Source organism: Pollicipes pollicipes, unplaced genomic scaffold (genome assembly GCF_011947565.3).
Source record: "Pollicipes pollicipes isolate AB1234 unplaced genomic scaffold, Ppol_2.1 Scaffold_4881;HRSCAF=5763_pilon_pilon_pilon, whole genome shotgun sequence".
NCBI lineage: Eukaryota > Metazoa > Arthropoda > Thecostraca > Pollicipedomorpha > Pollicipedidae > Pollicipes > Pollicipes pollicipes.
This window is the reverse complement of record NW_023596576.1, coordinates 39,945,227-39,967,505: the sequence shown is the minus strand read 5'-3', so window position 1 is coordinate 39,967,505 and position 22,279 is coordinate 39,945,227. Positions and strand designations below refer to the sequence as shown.

Sequence of the window (22,279 nt, the reverse complement as noted above, 5' to 3'; positions counted from 1 at the left end):
CGCCTGGTACACGGCGGGATAGCACCCTGTCGCTCTCCCGTGCCGCGCGGCACCGCGCCGCTGCCCCAAGCGCTGACCCGCCGGCCCGCCGCCCCGAGTGGCTCCCACGCCCCCAGAGGTCGGTCGCCTCGACGAGCCGCTCTGAGACTCCAGTGCGTCCGGTCACCTGGGACCGGACGACTACCACGACCCCAGGTGTCCGGTCACCCGGGACCGGACGGCTACCAGGATCCCAGGCGTCCGGTCACCCGGGACCGGACGGCTACCACGACCCCAGACGTCCAGTCACTCGGGATCCGAACGACGACCATCTGCCCGGTACCGGGCGGCACCTACGATCCTAGGCGTCCAGTCACCCAGGACCTGGCGGCTATCCCGATCCCAGGCGTACAGCCACTGCCAGAGTGGCTCCGCGACTCCTGCACGTCCGGTCCGACCAGTCCCTCTCAGGCTTTGTCCTCACACGTGCGCCGAACGGCTGACACGTGCCCAGCCACGTGGCGGCCGTGCGCGGCGGACCGTTGCTCTCGCCGAGCTCACCGCTTACCGAGGCGTGCAGCAGCAAGGACACGCTGGAAAATGATGAAGCTGATTAAGGCACGAATGTGGTGAAAGTGACGCAGAATGCTAAAAGACTTTGATACCTGATTTGGTTGCGTAGTGAAAACCAAAAATGGGGCCCTTATTGGATGTTTGGTAATTGAGAATGACATACATGAGCTTTTGGAGTAAAGTACGTCTATATCTGAATCATGGCCAATAATTTCCACCAGATTCACATCGGCTATCAACTGTGTCCGTTCTGTCCTGACTAAGACGTGTCGTTGAATTGCTAAATGAGGCATGAATGAAACGGGCAACATCCAATGGCGGTGTCACATTCGATGCTGGTGTCAGGTCTCGACTGTCACTCTATATGTCTCACGTCACACGACGACACTCACTCACACTCACAAACGCATCGATTCCGTAGGCCAGTGGCGTAGTAAGCAAACAACTTTTGCACCCAGGCTTAATGCACCAAGAGCACATCGAGTAACGGCATAGTGCTAGCAAAGCGCTTTCGTTCCAGTCTTCGATTGGTCATTTTGAAGACGATGTAGGCTCGGCGGCTCCGCATCTTCGTAAGTCGGTTCAAATGTGCTTTGCTTCTATCTAATGGCGTGCCGCTAGTGAATCGGCTGGTAGTAACACCGCGAGCGGGGTTAGGCTATTCACCCCTCGTTCATTCGCCAGAGTGGGTCGCGGGCATCCACGTTCCCCGGGCGGCCGTCCGGTGGACAGCGGAGGTTGGCCCCTGGGCTCCGCACACAAAGCCGTAGCTGTGCTGACTGGGCTGAACGGGGCGGTGGGGAAGGGGGGGGGGGGGGAGGGAGCGCGGCGGGCGCCGGGCCGCGTGGTGGTGACCGCCGCCGCCGCCGGCGTTCCCCGATCGGTCGCTATCGCCACCGACAGGCGCTGGACAGGCGGCAGCTGGACGGCCAGCCGGACCCTATTACCGGAAGTGGTCTCCCGTGCCCGCCCTCTCCCCAGCCGCCACCGCTGCGGCACGCTCGCTTCCCTCCCCTCCCCCTCCCCCCCCCCCGCCCATGACCGGGGTGGAAGGGGTCACCGTGGGGGCAGGGCGACGTGGCTGAACGCCAGCTGATAAACGGCATTCAGTGTTCCACTGTAGCGCCCGAAGTCCAAAATATAAATTGCCGTCATCAGAGATGACCCAGATACTGTCGTATGCATACAGTTACTGCATACACCCGCCTGAGTTTTTCAGTTTCCATTGACTTGGGCACACATTGGAAAACCACACCGAAGGCGGCGTGTGTTGTCTGTACCTGGCGCGACGGTTATACACTGAGCGCGCGATCACGGTTTTGAACTGTTGTTCGTGACTGATGGTAGATCAAATAAGCAGACCCAGTGATCAGTCAACATTTGACAAGGGGTACGCCGGACATCTCGGTAGGACCATGATGCCAGCAGCTTTAGTACCAACGGAACATGGCTGTCGGATGGCCTATGCTGGGGCGACGCTTTTACCGACGGTCCGGACGCGGGAAAGATCCGCTGCTCTAGAGGGATGCCATTCTCGACGCCGGACGCGTCTTCGCCGTCGGGTCCCCCGTGCGGCGCAATCACCGCCAGGAGGCGCCGCCATTGAGCCATTGAGCGCAGCCGGGCGTACTTGGTGCGCGCCTCCGCACTTTTCCAGAGGGATTATTGGTAGTGCGCGCTATGGCGTGCGCCCTGCGCTCTGTGGCATGCGTCCTGCGCTCTGTTGCTTGCGTCCTGTGGTCTACGGCGTGCGTTTCGTGCTTTGTGGCCTGTGCCCTGTGCTTGGTGCTATGCGTCCTGCGCTTTAAGGCGTGCGTCTGTGCTCTTTGACGTGCATACTGTGCTCTGTGGCGTGCGTCCTGCGCTCTGTGGCGTGCATCCTGCGCTCTGTGGCGTGCATCCTGTGCTCTGTGGTGGTACTCAGCCATCTGCGCGGCTCAGAAGCCGGTACAATAGCGCGGCGGCCGCCGGCGCGTCATGCATTCCACCGGACCGGTCGAGGAGCCTCCGCTGTGGGTGCCTCAGCGCGGGTCGGACAGCCCGAGCCCCGCGTCGGGCGGTCCCGGCGGTCCCGGCAGGCCCCGGCCCGGCCGCTGCCGAGAGCGGCAGTCAGTGGGAGCGGCCTCACATGGCCGGCCGTGACATGACGACCCGGCGCGGCGGCCATGACTCACAGCGCCAGCTGATTGCGCGGCGAGCGTGGCGCGCCCCGCCTGAGTCAACCGGCGCGTGCAGGGGCGGCTGCAGGCACGCGCGGCCTGCGGCAGCTCAGCGTCGGGTTCGGCGGCGCTCGGCTCTGACGGCTAGTGGGTCGGCCATCTCCCGCGCCGCAGCGAGGCACGCCCAGCATTCTAGGAGAGCGAGCACGTAAAACGAGACCGGCGCGAGCTGTTTGTTCTGGGCTTGCATAAATCAGCGGTACGCGGCGGCGTCCGAAAGTGCTCCTTTAAGCCCCGCGTCGTGCGACGCCTGTGAAGCGGGCCGGGCGGATTCGGGGTTAGGTGCGGTGGCGACGGTCGGCGCCGCGCGGAGGGGGCGACGCTGTCGAACGCGGTCGCCCCTGTCTCAGATAAGATACGTGCAGGTGTTGCTCCCACGCCCGGCGATGGCGTCGCCGCTTTGTGCCGTGATGCCGATACAGCGAACCCGAGGATTGCGGTCGCGGCCCGAGACGACCCCCAGTCCGGCAGAAGTGGAGTGCACATCCTGGCACGTTCCGCTTGGCTCGCTCGATGTGAACTGTAGAGCCGGTTAGCGTGGTCGGCCGCCGCACGCGGGCGTGATGGCGCGGGGGGCGGGGTTCCGCACGGCCGGGTTTTGTCGTGGCCCTGGCCAGGGGTGAGGATGCGTAAGGGAGATCCCTGCTGGTTCGTGACGTCACGGCTGACGTCAGCCGTCGGTTGGTCGGTCAGAATGGGCCTCTGTGATGTCTTCTCCCTCCATTGGGTCCACGTAGTCAGTGGTGGTTGATGCATTACGATGCATTCTCATAAACAAAACGACCGTTTTATCGTAGATCTCTCGACACGAGAACGACCGTCGCTACACTCGTTGAGATATCGGCCACATTGTCAGGGAAAATGCGGATATGATAGCGATGTTTGATCACAGTCAGCCTTAATCTAACAAAGATTCCTGTTTATATGCTTGTGTTGCTGCGCTTTTTGTGAGTACGCCCCATGCTTGTCGCGAGTACTAACGTCAGGCAACAACCTATGCGGGGTGTGACTGGCAGTGTTTGTGACCCATTCCTGAAGACACTGAGGAGGACGACAGCATGCCTGTTTGCTTGGCCATGCGTTCCGTCCCAAAGCGTGTAGCATTCCCAGAAACCTTCCTTCCTCCCCGTCGCGAGGTCTCCTTCCGTCTGGTCATCAGGGGGGGGGGGGGGGCTAATGCGTCTAACAATAGCCCACAATGCCGACGCCCGTGGACGGCGGGCGCTGTCTGGGCGGTAACAGCCCTGCGTCCGGTGCCGTGCGCCATCTGGGTGGTACCAGCCGTGCGTCCCGTGCCGTGCGCTGTCTGGGTGGGTAACAGCCGTGGTTCCCGGGCCGTGCGCCGGCATTGTGCAGGCGCCGCCGCCTGGACCGCCTGGCCATTGTCCGGCCGGCGGCACGGCCGTGCCAAATGGGTGGCTGCTGCACGTGCCAGCCGGACCTGCAGGTGGCACCGCGAGCTGGCTGAGGCGCCGCCACCAGGCCGTACTGCCTGTAGTGCTGCGAGCCGGCTAGCTAGAGGCAGCAGACCACACCACCTGTGGGGCTGCAAGGCGGCCAGCTAGGGGTGGCAAACCGTACCGCGTGTGGGGCTGCGAAGCAGCTAGCTAGCGCCTGTTCAGGGGCGGCTCAGGGGCGGCAGCCCTAGCTAGACCTGTTCAGGGGCGGACCAGGGGCGGCGGCCGCCGATGGGGCGTGTTCAGGGTGGATCAGGTACGGCGGGCCGCAGATGGGGCGTGTTCAGAGGTGGATCAGGTACGGCGGCCGAGACTGAGGCGTGGTTCACGGGGTGGATCAGGTACGGCGGCCGGAGATGGCGCGTGTTCAGGGGTGGATCAGGTACGGCGGCCGGAGATGGGCGTGTTCAGGGGTGGATCAGGTGTGGCGGACGGAGATGGGGCGTGTTCAGGGGCGGACCAGGGGCGGTCGGCCGCAGATGGGGCGTGTTCAGGGGTGGATCAGGTACGGCGGCCGGAGATGGGGCGTGTTCAGGGGCGGACCAGGGGCGGCGGCCGAGATGGGGGCGTTTTCAGGGGTGGACTCAGGTACGGCGGCCGCAGATGAGGCGTGTTCAGGGGTGGATCAGGTACGGCGGCCGGAGATGGGCGTGTTCAGGGTGGATCGGTTACGGCGGCCGCAGATGAGGCGTGTTCAGGGTGGGATCAGGTCGCGGCGGCCGGAGATGGGGCGTGTTCAGGGGTGGATCAGGTGCGGCGGCCGGAGATGAGGCGTGTTCAGGGGCGGACCAGGGGCGGCGGCCGCAGATGGGGCGTGTTCAGGGGTGGATCAGGTGCGGCGGCCGCAGATGGGGCGTGTTCAGGGGTGGATCAGGTGCGGCGGCCGGAACGCAGCCGTCCCATTAGGGCAGGCTGGCTTGGTCCAGCCCTACTTTTTGGAGGAGCGGAACAATGAAAAGGAAAGGTCGTGACAGTTTGTTTGCCATTAGAAGTATGCAACGGTGGACTTTGGGTCGGTGTTATTGAAATGCAACAGTTAAAGAACCTTATTAAGTGACAGGATTCGAAGCAAGGGAATAGAGAGGGTCGGATCATTCCGTCATCATGAAATATATATCTAGAGATAAACAGTTGCTCTTTTTGAGTTTCGTCAGTCTACGCCAGAATGATTTTGCCGCGTATTGACTTGTTACGTATGTTGCGCGCTGAGCTACAACTGTCGCGGACCAGCCCGGCGTCAGATGTGTATGTTATGACCTGTGGTGACCTGGGGTGGTAAACTATCCGATAGTGACCAGGCATGGCTCCAGCCCGCCACCGGCCCAGCCGTGCGCACGGGCGTGTGCCTGGCAATGGCTTGACCTGCGCTGACCCGACATCTCTTCCAGCCGCCGCGCGCGCACGCGGGCTGGCAGTCGTTGTCGGCGCTGGACTTCCAGCCGGCCTGCCCGCAGCCAGCCCGCTACGTGGGCATCAAGCACGGCATCAGGAGGTGGACGAGGACTGCCTCTACCTCAACGTCTTCACGCCCAGTGTGAGTCATGCGGCCGCGCCGGCCGCTGCCGTGACGTCACCGCCGGACGCCGTCCGTCCGTTCGGGCTGCGCGGCATTCATTGTCGGCGTGCTGGAGACCGTACTGTCGCGGGTCGGCCTTTCCGCTCGACGAGCTAGAGAGTCAGTCGCACTGGATGCCACAGCATTTGCGAAGCTGTGGAATGCCTAGGACTGTCTCGACAGGCGGCGGCTCTTCGCTGAAGCGAGGCGCGATGGTGTCCCATTGTCAGGCGAGCTGTGTCAGGCGTCGTCAGGTGGGCACCTGAGAGGTTTGGTCAGTGGACAAGCTCCGACCACGGCCGAGTCGCTGTTCCATATGCGGGTGGTAGGCCTGAAGAATTTACTCACATGGTAGGCATTTCAAAATAAAGTATTGGATTGGCGTATAATGTATATAAATACATTGCATATCATAGAGCAATGGATAGTTTCGCGATGTGGATTTTGGGTAGTGGATTCCAGGATTTTGGTACCAAGTTTCATCGCTGAAATTTTTTTGGGGGGAGAGGGTCTGGACGCGTTTTATATTTTGTAATGAAAGACTCCATGGACTAAAGTACTGGTCATATGTTTGTCAAATTTTCCCCAGGATGTATGGCCAGTTACACAATTTTGTCACTTATTTTGTTTAATTGACTTACCCGAGTTGGGTTGCGATACATGCGTGCTGGCACATGTAACTGGTCTTGTTTCACATCCGAAGTTCACGAGGTTGAGTTTCATTGTTGTTGATTGGAGTTTTAGGGCGCATCGACTACTGTGGTCATTTTGCGCCTGTAACAGCTAAATAGTTGCCTACGGCGGTAAATGACTAAAAATATATATTAGAGGTTGAGCTTCACAAGCTACCCGAGGCAAAACATGTCACCGGATGGGAGACAGATTTCAAGTGCGCAAAAGCAGGTAAAAGTACGGCGCTAGCCAAGGTTTTGTTGCGTCCTTTCAGGATTAAGGTGCCTTCTGGCACGTTGAACTGGAGTTATGATTTGGTAGTGTTGCTGCGTTTCGTAATATTGAGGGCTGTGCCGAAGGATCCTCTGGGATCCGTCATATGTCTTAAAATGTTTTCAATTGATTCCCCGGGTACGTATCTGCTAACGATCTCAGAAAGTGTCCCACGATGCTGTGAGGTCTACGTAGATTTTGTCAAAAGATCAGCGGATCTGGGATTCTGTTTTAGAATAGCACAGGCCTGAACTGAACAGGAGTTTTTTTAATATATATATATATATATATATATATATATATATATATATATATATATTATGCCCCTGCCGCCCAACGCGCGTCGATCTCAGCGGTGCCGTTTGGACCTTACTTTCGTACACTGTTTGTTAAACTGAAAGGAGTGCGATCTTTGTGGCAGCTTATTGTTTTCGAGTATTGTTGGTGTGTGATGACTGCTTGTGGCTGTGTAATATTCTTATTTCTACGTTTGGTGTGAACTGATGACTTGTATTTCACGTGCAGACGTATTCTTCCAAGAGCACGAGAGCTGTGGGACGATGGCAGTGACCCCTCAACTGTGGTAACACATGTGTTTCGCCCTCCCCACTCCCCCTCAACTGTGCAGAAAGTTTGTTTCATTAGCCGTGTGTGCTATGCATGGAAAAAGGGGCTGAGGGAGCGCTGCAATATCTTTGTGTGCGTTGTGGTAAAAGGGCTCATAGGGCGCTTTAATGGGGGTGCCGATAGTGTAGTGGTTAACGCGTCTGCGTTAACCACTGCGCGTCTGGGAATCCAGAGGTACGGGGTTTGATTCCTCGCGGTGCCCGCCCTTCCTGCCAGGGTGAGAGGCAGGCGACGCCATATACCCCCAGCAGTTGAGTGCGTCGTAGAGCCCCAATGGCATGACATGACATGACAGGGTACTATTACACCCCCATGTGCGATGCATGGTAAAGGGGCTCAGAGAGTGCTATAATAACCCGGGTGCGGTGCATGGTAAAGGGGTCCAGAGTGCTCTTTGGTACCCCTGTGTGCCCTGTGTGCGGTAAATGGTAAAACAAGGGGTTTGGAGAGCGTTATAATACCCCTGTGTGCGGTTTGCGCTAAAACAAGAGATTCAAAGGGGTCTTTAATGCCCCTGTGTGCGGTGCCTGGTAAAACCAGCGGTTCAGAGGATGCTATAATACCTCTGGTTGCGGTGTATGGTAAAGGGGTTCAGCGAGGGTTATTATATCTCTCTACTCGTGGTAAGGCGACGCTGTCGAGCCTGACTGGATCAGTTGCGAAATCAAGCCACCGACTAGCGGTGGGTTCATATGGGATGATCAAATTGATAGAATGCGTCATCACGGGTATTTGCCATTCCCAGCTTGTACCTTAGCTTCCGGCTGAAGGGGTCCGATAGCGTCTTTTCTTCCTTACAAGCATGTGTGAGTCACTACCCGCAGCCGAGCCTGATGCTGGACGTCGGTATGCCTGCATCAAGGCGACCCGTCGAGACCGGTTTCCGATGAATCATCCCCGGCTGCTATGACGTCACTCCTGACGATGCGCCCTCATGGCTGGCAGGTGTCCAGCAACGTGAGGGAGAAGTTCGCCGTGATGTTCTACATCCACGGCGGCGAGTTCACGCACGGCGCCTCCAACCTGTTCCCGGCGCACCTGCTGTCCGCCTGGGGCGAGGTGGTGGTGGTCACCTTCAACTACCGTCTCGGCGCGCTAGGTGTGTGCGCGCCGGCCGGTCGGCAGCCTCCGGCTGCAGCGCCTGCCACGACTTTAACAGCGGCGGTGAATGGATCCAGACATGTCAGAATCGTGGCTTTTGTTTGTTTGGCACTCTCGAACCATTGCTCTACCAGGCCGTTGATATTTCTCGGCTGCATGCCCTTTGCCTTTCACGGGCCATTGATCACGACGCAAATACTCTTCGCTTGCCGTTAGCGGTCGCCAGGAGGCACAGCCTTGCTGGACGACCTTGTCTCGGCGCCACCCGTGCCTCCATCAGAGCGCCCACACCGCATTATGAATGACTTCCCCACGGGCGTGACGTACTCGGCTCTGGTGTTGTTTCCATCACCAAATAATCCCAGCTGCCTGGCCGCGCTGGCTCACGCCCCCGACATGACAATGGTGAGGTGATGGCGCCATTGTGCTGTCACGCACCGCCAGTGAGGAATATATGGCCGGACAGGGGCCGAAGAAGCGCCGGCCAGGAATGTGATGAATGGTATGGGAGACTGCGAGGTGGACAAAGAGCGGTGGATGCACGTTCGATGACGTGATAGAACTTTCGCAAAATGTTCCGCACGCCATACGGGGATCGATCCTGCGTCATAACGCACTAAAACATGTTTTGAATTGATACAGTTTTTTCACTTTCCACTTTCCCCGTAATCTTGAGGCTAAAAGTGATTCTTGCGTGGAGAGAAAGTGACGCCTCCGAAGCCGACACCGCAGTTGTGCATCCGATAGCTGACGGGCACCGTGACCTTGCAGGCTTCCTGAGCACCGCCGATGAGTACTCCCCGGGCAACTACGGCATGCTGGACCAGGCGATGGCGCTGCGCTGGGTGTACGAGAACGTGCACTACTTCAACGGCGACCGCCAGCGCAGTACCGTGTTCGGACCGGGCGCGGGCGCCGCCAGCGCCGGCCTGCTGGCCGTGTCGCCCAAGACGGCGCACATGGTGCACCAGCTGATCGGAGAGGTCAGGCTCGGTGGGGAGCTGAGTGCCGCGCGTCGTGAGGAGAGAGGAGGTGCGGGCGGTGTTAGGGGAGGCGGAAGGTGTTGTGTATATATATATATATATATATATATATATATATATATAATGTATATATACGGGGGTGGGGGTGTATATGTGTGTGTATGCGTGTTTGTTTTTGCCGAAATCCTGCCCTGGTTATCGTGATCATCGCTTCAGAGCGACCCCAACGCTGTCTCCGCGCTCGATTCTGTAGCGGTGTTACTGCGTTCGCAGAGTGGCTCGGCGCTGGCCGAGTGGGCCGCCATCTACGACGAGTACCGTGTGCAGAACACGTCTCGCATATTCGGAGACAAGATCGGCTGCATCTCCGACAGCAGCTACAAGCTGCTCAATTGCCTTAACAAGGGCCGCAGCGCTATAGAGATCGGCAACGTCGAGTTCAAGGTACCGGGCCTTGCACACAACGGTGCTGGTGGCTAAGGCGGAAGTACAACCGATCCTGACGTTGGATACGCATCGCCCGCTGGCTCAAGCTAGTCTAGGTGCTATTTCAGTCCTGTGTGTTCCCTTTGTTGGGTTGGTTTTTTTGTAACCTATGTGGTTTGGTAAGAGTTGGCAGAATGTATGTCCTGAACCAACACCAGCTTTTTGTGTGGCATGAAGAACTTGTACTTCCCCTCGCAGTCGACTCCTGTTTTGAGCCCCGTACTGATGAGCACGCACCCTCCATTGCACCCGGAACGTCCCCTCCCGGGCCCTTCTCCCGCCCCGCCACGGTCTGACGGCGACCGCCGCGCGCCGCCAGCCGGACGTCGGCACGTTCCCGTGGGCGCCGTTCGTCGAGACGAACGTGACTTTCCCGGGCAACGACTGGTACGAGGAGTGGCACCAGGAGGACTGGCGCTTCCTGCCCGACTTCCCGGAGCGGCTCTTCAGGCGCCGCGAGTTCAGACAGGGCCTGAGCGTGCTGACCGGCGCCAACCGGGACGAGGCCGCCTTCTTCGTCTGTGAGTGAACTCCAGACGATCTTGTCGGGCGCCTGTCGTGTTCAGTTTTACTCTGGATGGCTTTGCCGGGCGCCTGTGAGGTCAGTTTCACTTCGGACGACCTCGTCGGGCTCCTGTCGTGATCAGTTTTACTCCTGACGACGTTGTGTGGCGCCTGTCATCCTCTGTTTTACTTCTGCCGACCTCGTCGGACGCCCGTCGTGTTCTGTTTTATTCCTGACAACCTTGTCGGGCGCCTGCCGCGTTCAGTTTTATTCCTGACAACCTTGTCGGGCGCCTGCCGTGTTCAGTTTCCCTCCGGACGACCCCGTCGGGCGCCTGTCGTGTTCAGTTTCGGCACGGGGCGAGCTGTGGACGAGGCAGTGTTCTTATTATTTGTATGTGTAGATGCATGCGTTCCGCCTCAGTTTCCTTCAGGTTCGGGGCCCTGTTGTGGCGTGCGGTTGGGGTGTACGTCCTTTGACTGCCCAATGGCATCATGCACAGACTCTCTTGACCGTGTCCGTATGTCGCGAGACTGCGCACGGACGGTCTGCTCGGTGGAGCGCCTGTCGGCATGGTGGCCGTGTTGGCATTGCCGCCGGCTGACGACATGGTATACCCGTGTTTGTAGACTCCCTGATGGCGGTGTCCGCTGAGTACCTCCTAAAAGGGACGTCCGTTGGCTGCCCCCCCCCCCCCCCCTCCCGTCTTGTGGCCCGTGCCAGTGATGTTCAGGGAGTGACTTTCAGCAGAATTTATTCTGAGTGTCTCTAACAGGGCGTCCTATGACTGTCACGTACAGGGTGTTCGAGTGTCGCTGACAGGATGTCCTACGACTGTCACGCACAGGATGTCTGAGTGTCCCTGACGGGGTGTCTGAGTGTCCCTTACAAGATGTCTGAGTGTCCCTGACAGGGTGCCTGAGTGTCCCTGACAAGGTGCCTGAGTGTCCCTGACAGGGTGTCGGCGTGTCGGCAGACGGCAACCGCTCGCTGGCGCCGGACTTCGTCGTCACGCAGCGCATGCTGGACGACAAGATCCACGAGTGGGTCAAACAGTACAACTACACGCTGAACCCGGACGGCGTGTACGACGCCATCCGGTACATGTACACGTACTGGCCGGACCCGCACAACCGCACCTGGATCCGCGAGATGTACATCGATGTAAGTGCTGCGGTACACGGCGGGTGGGCACCACGCGCGCTCCTCGCCGCGAGCGAGCCGCGCCGCGTTTGGCAGCGGTGGGGGCTGGTTTGTTGGGTAGTGCCTCGCCTCTGCTGTTGGCCGGTAGGTGAGGCCGTTCGCCGTTCAAATGTTCTGGCTGTCCGCCTCGTTATCCACGTCATCGTCACCATCCGCTTCCGCGAGCGAGACGACCCGTGCAGTCATTGGGATTGAGTGGCGGAGATACGGCAGATTCAGCCCGAGCTGAGGTCAGAAGTCCACATTCATGAATGGCGGCTAGTTAACAGTTGGACGCGGCGGGCGCGTCACTGCCTACAATTTTACAGTGGGCCATCAATCAGGCCGTGATTGGTCGGAGACAAGACGCTCATCATCGCGACCAGGCGTGACGTCAGTTCAGTTTGAAACCAGCGTCTAGAGTTGCTGTCGTCAGCCGGGGCGGGGCGCCCGTCCAAACTGCCCGCGTCCGAGCTCGCCACCATCGCTCCGCTCGACCGCCCGCGCCCGTCATTGCCTGTTCCAGTTCCTGTCGGACGCGCTGTACAAGGCGCCCGTGGACAGCATGGTGAAGCTCATGGTGGAGCTGGGGGTGACGACGTACCAGTACGTGCTGAACACGACCGTGGAGGCGCTGAAGGCGCCGCTGTGGCGCGAGGTGCCCCATGACCTCGAGTACTACTTCCTGACGGGCGCGCCGTTCATGGACCCCGGTGAGTGGCAGCCGCGGCCTGGCGTTGGCTCGTGGCAAGAAAGTCATCTGGACGAATGTCGCACCCTCTGCAGAGTGTATAACTCCTGCCCAGTGGGTCACTCAGGAATGTGGAAGACGCTTAGGCGGGCTTGTCACGCCCAACGAAAGGAAGGAACATGCTACATTTTATTTAAGCCACTAAGGCGTAATATAAATGTTGGTATTTTTAGAGGTGAAATAGGCCGTAAAGGTGTCCCCCCTCCCGCTTTGACCGTTCCTGGTGGAGACGTCCGTTAAGGCTAAATTAATCAGTGGGGGTTGTGTAAGTCACGCGAGCTTAGTCACGCGTTTCATAACTTTACGCATCTGGTCGTCTTTCAGAGTTCTTTGCGGAGGACATCAGAATCGGTCGGCAGATTTGGACGGAGGGTGATCGCAACATGAGCCAACTATTCATGGAAACGTTCTCCAACTTCGCCAAATACGGGTGAGAACCACGTCGACTGTTCGCTCACGTGCCTTAAGCCCAAGCCGGTGAGAGCTAGGTGCGTGCGGTCTGGCGGGACGATGGCAACACCGCGCGCCGCGCTGTCTCGTGGACGGGGCGAACTGCAAGCGGCGCGATCGATGGCCCCGTTTACAGGCGTCATCGGCGCTGTTTCGCCCCCAGGCGACCGACGCCGCGGCAGATCTTCGACTTGGTCAACTGGCAGCCGGCGCTGGCTGGCGACCTGCGCTACCTGAGCATCAACAACACCTTCAACAGCACCATCTTCTCCAACTACCGGCAGACAGAGCTGTCGTTCTGGAGCCAGTACCTGCCGACGGTTGTGGGCCACCTGGTGCCCACCTACCGGCCCTCCACTGAGGTGAGATTCGCGTTCAACCATCCACGGTCGCCCCGAAGCGGTGGCTGGCTGCATTGTGCTTCGGAACGCGCTCCTTGAAGGCCACGGACTCTGAAGTGTATGGACTGCCTAGCTGCCTTTTGTCTGGTTAAATGGGCTTTAACTGAAAGTTGTGTCGCGATTTGTAGTCGATGCAAACGACGGCTTTGATGCGATGAATTCTGAAACTGCCGTTTATGCTCGACATTGGTGTGGGCGGCCAAGTGCCTGGAGTTTAAGACTGGACCCAGATATCGCAAAGTCATTGGATAGTAGTAACGCCATTCTTGCGATCGGTGTCAGCACGCTTGGCCGATGCTTGCGGTTGTTTTCGTGACGTGTGTTTGTTCCCAGGCTGCAGCCAGCTCATTCACTTCTACGTGTTACGCTGGGTAATGTTTGCAGTTCTGGTGGGAGCCGCGCGAGCCGCTGCAGATCGCCTTCTGGTCTGTGACGTCACTGGCGTTCCTTCTGCTCGTCATCGTCGGAATCTGCTGCTGCCTATGGCAGGGTGCCAAAAAGTATGATCTCAGAGAACTGCATTGAATCTTGACGAAATAATCATTTGTACGCAGCGCGTGCTCACGCATGACGTAATTTAGTGGTAACGTATGTGTAATGTTTACACAGCACACGCTCCCGTAACGTTGATGCGCCAACAAATCGTCGACAGGCCACTGAAAGGAACTTTGATAAAAGAACTACCTATCGCATTTTGGAAACTAATGCATTTGAGGAGACCGGCCGCTGTGAATAAGTTCGATTTTAACGTACGTAAACCATGGGGATACGATAATTGACAAGGATTATACGATTATAGGTATGCACATCCATTTTTGTCCCCGTTCTTCTAGCACCATTCTCTACGCCTTGCAGAAAAACGGACCAGTTCTACGAGGAGTCCTTCATGGAGGACCACTTCGAGGTGCGCGAGAACAGCCACTTCGCGGCAAAGCCGAGCAAGCCTCCGTCGGTTGCATCGCTGAGCGGCGGCGCCGCGGCGGCTGAGCCGGCGCGCGCCGACGCGCGCTCGGTGGCGCGCGACATCCAGATGGACCGGCGGCGCCGCTCGGACTCTGGCCGCCAGGTGACCGGCTCTGTGCAGCAGGAGGCCTGCCGAGAGCCGCTGGTGCGCGACCCGCCGCCGCGCGTGCCCAGCAGCCAGGCGCAGAGCGTCACCGAGCTGGAGCCGCTGCGCGGCTCGGCGCCGTCCGAGCCGTTCACGCGCGAGCCGAGCCGTGCGTCGGCGCGCTCGCGCGACACGGTCCAGTACGCCACGCTGGAGCACACGGCGCCGCTGGCGGCGGTAGCGCCGCGGGCGGCGCCGGCCGGCGAGCAAGCGACCCGGCTCGACCCGCGTCGCTCGGGCGGCGTGGCCGTGCTGCCGGCGGCCGGCGGCGAGCGCGTGCAGCCGCAGAGACAGCCCCGGCCCAAGGAGGCGTTCGCGCCAGTGCCGCACGCCAAGTCGATCCCCAACATGGTGGAGTACGAGGAACGGCCGCCGACGCGTATCCGGCCCAAGTCAACCGAGGCGCTGGACCGCGACGACGAGTCGACCTCGTCGCGGCCCGGCACGCCTAAGGTGCCGCACTTCCAGTTCGTCGAGCCGTACGACGTGGTGCAGCTGCCCAACGACTACCAGTACAACTCAAACCCGAACCTGGCGGCGCCCGAGTGGCGGCCGCCGCGTGCGGGCGCGGCGCCGCCGCCGCGGCCCGTCGGCTACACGCCGCCCGCGGTGCGCCCGGTGGCGCCCGACCGACCCCCGGCGCCGGCGCCGCGTGCCGCGCCGGCTGCCGCGCCGGCGCGCCTGCCTCCCCAGCACCAGGCGCAGATTGTGGTGCAGCTGGCGTCGCGCTCGCAAGAGCCCAGCCGCGACCCGACGCCCACGTTCCGGCAGAACGGGCAGCCGCTGCCGGCAGAGACGCCGCCGCCGGCGTACCGGCGCGCCGTGCCTGCCGCCGCCTCGCCGGACGGCGAGAACAAGCGCGTGTTCGGCCTGCTGCAGGAGAACGTGCGGCCGGCGGCGCCGGGCGACGGCTGGCGCGCCGGCGTCGACACGCCCACCACGTCTGGCGGCTACCCGCCCACCATGTCGGAGCGCAGCCTGCCGGAGACGCCGACGGCCTCGACCGACCGGAGCTTCGACAGCGGCGCCGAGCTGGACTACCGCGGCCAGCCGCGCCGTTACGTGCCGCCCGAGACGGCACTGTGAGGCGCCGGCCCGCCCGGCGGCGCGAGGCCGCTGCGTCGGGCACGTTCAGAGCCACTGCGTCGGGCAAGTTCGTAACCCGTGAAGTGCATGTGACAGTGTTGCGATGCGTCGTCTGACAACGCTCCGAGTCGCAGTCATGCCACGTTCTGAGCTACAGTCGTGCCACGCCCTGAGCTACAGTCGTACCACGCCCTGAGCTACAGTCGTACCACGCCCTGAGCTACAGTCGTACCACGCCCTGAGCTACAGTCGTACCACGCCCTGAGCTACAGTCGTGCCACGCCCTGAGCTACAGTCGTGCCACGCCCTGAGCTACTGATCCGCAGCGGGAGGAGTCACTGCCCTGCGGTGTCGTGATTGCTTCACAGTAGTGCAGTACTGTGAGTCACTTGGTGTAGTGCTGTTAGTTACTGTTGTGTCGCCTGAGGCTACGTTCCATATGGTCAGGCAGCCCGCGGGCTGCCTGCTGGGTCCACGTGGGGCTGTTGTGTCCGCGGTGTGTCCGCTGGCGGGAGAGTTTAGCGCGTCCGTAAGATGTTTTGTTTCCGTGAGTGTGGACGTGAGTTGACACTCCGGAGTTCAGCGTTACTGAGAACTGCAGACACACGAATCACTATTGGTCATTAAGTGTTTTTGCCCTGTATTATTCGCACTAACGGTATGTTTTATATGTGGTGTGTTGTGATGCCACGATTAGGATTTATCGTAACTTTAATGTCGCTGTGTTCGAGGTCTTTGTGTTACTCTTCGTGTCTCCATCGTTGAGGTGTCGAGGAGCATTTAAATCAGTCAAGTGTCCGTACAGTATGTTACAACCTTGTAATATGCCAAAGCAGCCATCATGAAGATTAGGTTTTGTGGCTCGTGGATTGGGAAATAAGTGCGTTGGATATCTAATATTTTTGATCAACGGATTTATTACATGCCACTACTTAATGTTGGACTCCTACTTATGCCTATGAGCACGAAATATCCGGCGTCCTACATCGTGTGCGTGTTATTTCTGACCCGTACCACTCCAGGATGTTGTGTTAATGCTTAAAGGCCAAATGTGCTCTTGACATATACATTCACGCTCTCATCCTGGCGTTGAAGTGCGGTTGTAAATGTACCTAGATGCATGCGATGACCAATTTAGCATGTATTTTCCGTGTACTTTACACTGAGTGAATGGGATCCGTCCATAATGCTTTTACATTATGCTGCGGGGCATACCTGGGCAATGTGACATGGTTACATCATCCCGGTCATTTGATATCACCGTGCCTTTGACTATTGCTGCTATCAGGGTAATCAATTGGCATTTACTTGTCACTAACGGCCATCACGAAATGATTGCGAGGGTATTGTTAACGGTGATGCACAAGCCTATCGTGTTTCTGACCCACCAAGTGTGATGACAGGATGTAATGGAGAGATGTTAAACGTTCAAGGTGTTTATCATATTCAGTGTTAACCTGAAGGACCCAGTCAGTTTTTGAGAGGGTCACTCGATCTCCGATACGACATTCAAGTAAATGCCAAACGTCGACGGTAGCAAGGCGTCCTAATTGTCTTATACATGTTTCCTATCATTTGCACAATTCGGTTGAATGGCCCAACGATTTCTGTGTGACTTTGTCGTGAGGTGTTCTGCTCAGCGCATCAATGTGCGGCAAGCGACGTCATTGTCTTCTGAGACATTTGGGGATTCTCTTGATGCTCCACACCAGCATTCTGGCCCGATAGTGGTTGGGGATTTAGTCGCACTGGCTGCTTTAGCCGCGGCCCTTATTGACTATGCGGCGGGAAAGATCGCCGCTGTCTTTTCTAACATCACGCGATGTCGAGGAGGGGAGATAAACCGCCGTGCGGCTGCACCGCCTCAGGGAGTCTTGCATGCCAACTGCCATCCAGGACTTCCCGGGCACGTGCTGCATACCACAAGACTGTGTCCATGGACGTCGGTAAGCCTCCACACGACTGATTTATTCTCGAACGTTAGTGATCGTGGTGTTCATTGCTGCTCCCACCTGCGACGACATATTGATTGGTAGTCGGTGTATGAACGCGTGACGTTTATTGCCAGACATGAGTTGGTGCCGCACGCGCGGTCATCGCGATAATTACATTACTCGTGTAATGACGTCATCATGAGCTTGACGTGCTACGTGTGTGCATCAGGCCGTCTTGTGATTAAAAAATATACGTTTCAATCAAATGACAAGCACTGGAAGTTGATAATCACAAACATTCGATTACTGTTGATTACAACACGAGTTTCGAGTTGATGTTTTGTTTATGAACGGAGGTGACTGGCCCTATTCGCGTCAGTAAGTCCCTATTCGCGGCAGCCGTTCTGATAGCACCCTACTACAAGCGATTTCTGAAGCAATGATCGTGAGCAGCAAACCCGCAGGTCGCAGATCATATCTTGTGCACCAAAAACATTGCAGATAAATGCCCTTTCGCACAACTCCAACGGTAAATTTTGCCATGAATAATGCATGCATGAAGAAATAAGCTTCGACGCTCCCTTTGAGCCCCAGGTCGTAGCACTTAAGGTGCTTAACAGGGACAGCTTTCGCACCTCACAACACAATAATGAACTACTAAGAAGCTATTTTATCACTGTAATAGCGGGGACAGAGCAGGAACCATGTCCAATCGACAGGTATATTGGTGAGTTGAGCTGTTCACTTTCCAGTCGTGCCAACGCTCCGCTACATTGTCAAGATAAGCTACTGCAATCGAAGCTGCAATCAAACCGCTAAGTTAATGCTATGGAGCGGGAATGGTGCAAAGGTGCAACCGATTGGTACGACGGGTCGGGACCCCACCATTGCTTGGGAGGCCTTCATGGGCTAGGCATTGCTTAATGTTACCGTTTGACCTCGGTTATTATCACACTTCTGGCAGCTGATATGTTATGCTTTAACCAACGTTCGCTCTCACGCCCGATAGAGCCATTTTCGCATGCCCACTCAATAAAAAGGGCTCTGACAGGCTTTTCCGTATATATTCCGTATTACGCTCCAGATCTTGCTCTATGAGGTAGTTTCTGGAGTCTACTTAAACTGTATTAACAACAGGGACCGCAACAGCATCTGCTTTGAACTTCTTTAAGGCCAGTGTAGGCCAAAGGTCAGTGTAGGCCACTGAGCAAACGTGATCCAGGTCAACATTTTTTTTTTAGAGCATGCCGCGTAGCGTAACCGTTGATGCTTATTCAAATGACAACATGGAAGCAATCTTGTAGGATTTTGGTCGCCATGATCTAAAGGTACGAAGGCCACTGACCTTAACCAAAAACCTGTAGCCTTTTGCCTATAGCAGGTATCTAGGTTTAAGGCGGTTGCGTGAGAAGGTCTGGGGCACTTTGGACACTAATCTGGAGTTTGACCTTGTTAGATCTCATTTGGCTCAAAAGTTTTAACCTAGAAAGCTCAAATTTTGATACATGCGAGCTCCTATACAAGTCAACTCGTCCTGTGAGGTTGGCGTCTTCAGCTCTCTCAATTTTTGAGATCTTAGGAGGGGCTCAAATCGCCCGCCACCCGAGCGTACGGTATTCAGTTGAGCATATGAACGCTGTTCATGCAACCTTTAAAGGGAGTGTACCACATTTATGTGGGGTTTTAACTGAAATAGCCACTTTGAAGACATTTCGTTTACAACACTGTTTAGTTGTTTACAACCCTGCCCCAAGGCCTAAGCCCCTCTGGCCTGTGAGCCGCATGCCCGCGAAAATGGTGAGAGTATTTCAGGGAGAGTTTTTCAAAGTGACCTTGGCATTCATGACGTCCTAATAACGTCATTTAATTTCTGTCATTTTATAAGTCATGCAGCTATCAACGCCACGAAAATGGTTAATGTTGAGGTGCTCATAGCTGGCGTTTGTGAGCACGCCTCCGAGAAATAACGGCCGTCAATTGGCTTTTCATCAATGTTGTGCAAGGTGCGATGACGTAATCAAATCATGACACATTTGTAGCCATCTTTACGAAACAGAGAATGGTGCTGTCTATCGCAGACTTTTCCACTTATAATTGCACCAATAGGTGTGACTGAGCTTGTTTCGTCATGTCTGGTTGGTGCCTCAAGATCTTTAAATTTCAAATATTCCTTGAAATCAACTTTCTGGACTTCTCGAGCGTCCTAATTGAGACATATAAGGGGGATGGGGCACGTGCCTCCTGTGCCCTCCTGTTCGTGCGCCTGTTTAGCATATTAGTTGCGATACAATGATCCACCGTCATGTGAAACGATGCAGCATGTTCGTCTTTTAAGAAGCTTAAGGGTTTTTAAAATCATATGCCTGAAAACAATGCACAAAGTAAATGAGTTAAGAGATGCAAATATTCTTAACATCTCAATACTAAACGCAGGCAGTTAGTCCGGTGTTTGTGATAGTTTAACACCAAATATCGGAGCAGAAAATTATTACGAGCATCGGGCATCACAAACATTGCATAAGCCTGACGAGCATTCCTGGTAATTCAGTTTAATATCAATGCCCGGGACGCTCGTGAAATTCTTGGAAAGTCTGGGCTGCCAGATGTTCGTGGTAAGTAATTTTCGAAGCCGTGTACCAAATATTCGGTATGGGTCGTCGCACCTTTCCGTGGCTTATGAGTCCTAGTTTCGTGCTTCACCTAGTATAGTGCCGTGCGTCAAGTGTTGGGAAAAAGCAGCTCGGAGAATGCATTACGTTGGCATCTTTGCCATGGCAGTGTCCGCACAGATTCTGACAATGTTCTAGATTCACGTGTCCAGGATTTTTAATTTGTTTTGTCGACCCTGTTTACTCGTGTCACTGAGCAAGGCTTCGAAAAGCATGAAAGGAATGGATAATTGACCATACAACCACTGTTTGCTTGATAACGTTGTGAAGAAGATTGCTTCATGCAGCGTATTCGTTTTGACTACAATGGCGGAGTTCCAGGTACGCCAGCACTGAAACTGTGCTGAAGGGAGTGTTCCACATCTGTAAGGAGTTTTGAACTGGAACAGCTATCCTGAAGATCATTCGGTGTAGTTCACAGGCCTGCCTCTCTCTAAACCCCTCTTGGTTCTGATCCAGACGCTCGCGAAGATGTGCAGACTTTTCAATGTCACTCTGACATCCATGGCGCCATAATAACGCTACCTAAGTTCTGCCATTCCATTGGCCATGAGATGATCAGGGCCGAGCTGGATATAATTGTCGAGTCGTTCATACCTGGCGTTCGTGGGCACGACTGCCAGATATATCGACCGTCAATTGGCTCAACTTATCAGTCTTGCTAGCTTCTTCTGTTTAGGCTCCTAGGTAATCATTGTATGCGCAAAGTGCTAAGGGACATGTTTTCATTGCACATTTCTTTGATGTTATGCAGCATCAAACGAGAGAGTGCTGAAACCAGAGACACAATAAGTATAACCAGAAACAAGCAGTAATATCCTGAAGCCCAAGGCTCAGAGCCTGGTTGCTGTACTTCTGGTAGACTTCGAGACGGTAGGCGTAGATGGGCTCCTGCTCTCGCTCCTGGTACACGGGAGCGGGCTTGTAAACGGGAGCACCCTAGTAAACTGGCGCAGGGAAGGCCTCATAAATGGGCACTATGGGCCTTATACATGGGTTGATCTCATCAGGTGTAGGTAACCCGTAGCGAAATTGTCGCCTTTTTGGAATAAGACGCGACATTTTTGGTCCCACGTTATGAGGTATCTCAAAAATATCAGAAGGACGCATCAGGTGCCCATTCCCACCACAATGTAATGCAGAGGTAATATCCCATTTCGGTTGCTACAAGTTTCTGCCGTATCACAAATGTCGCAGAACCCGATATGTTCGCTACTCATTGATGGCTCTTCTGTGGTGCAGGAAGGAAACAGAACAAGCTGAATATTCTTGCATTCTCAATGTATTTGATGTCTCACAACATCGAACAATGGAGCCTTCAAAGCAGTCCACACAATAAATATGTCTAAAAACAGGGTAATATCATAAAGCGCAGAGCTTAGTTACTGTACTTCTGGACGGGACGGTAGGCGTAGATGGGCTCCTGCTCTGGCTCCTCGTACACGGGAGCCGGCTTGTAGACGGGGGCGGCCTTGTAGACGGGAGCAGGGGCGGCCTTGTACTCGAGCTCCTCGGGGTACTGGGCCTCGCCCTCGTACGTCACCTCGGCGTTGTAGCCAGCGTAGTCGTCGACCGTGTACTTGACCGTCTGGACGCGGCCGTCGGGCAGGGCCACCGTGTAGTAGCCGGATGTCTGCTTGCCGTCGCTGTTCTCGTTGGCGGCGAAGTTGGAGCCCGACTCGTAGTCGCTGACCGAGTAGTCGAAGGCGTACGGCGAGGGCTCGAACTCGGGCTCCTTGTAGGCAGCGGGGGCGTGGTAGGCGGTGGGGGGCGTTGTAGGCAGACGGGGCCCGGTAGGCAGACGGGGCGTCGCTGGCGGCAGCGACGGCCACGAGAGCGGCAACAATGAAGACCTTCATTCTGACGGAGGGTGGTGTGTGTGCGACTGGATGGCCAGCTGTTGACTGATGCCGAGACGCCGAGCACTTTCCCTTTTATACCGATCTGGAGCAGCACATGGCCTTGACAAGATAACGATTCAGTGGTATGGGTTCTCCTCTACTGGCTACCTGGCCTTCTCTAAGCGAATATTGACAGACCTTCATCGGGAGGATGCGGGATCCGGGTGTTAGTTTTGTTAGGAGCTATTCCCATGACGCCTGGAATACAATCTTGGCATGTAGGAGGTAATAGGCAATGAAATTCATGTTCGGGAGTTTGTATTTATTAACACTGCAAGGCAGGGCACGCCCGTTGAACAGTGGTGTCTTCAAACAGGGTGTATCACATACGTTTGGTATAACATCCATGGAGACTGACAAACTGTTG

General features: G+C 56.4%; 1 pseudogene; it reads left to right on the top strand.

The window, feature by feature from the left end:
• The window catches only part of LOC119100368 (neuroligin-4, Y-linked-like), a 39,958-nt pseudogene that overhangs the window by 1,357 nt on the left and 16,322 nt on the right, over positions 1-22,279 (top strand).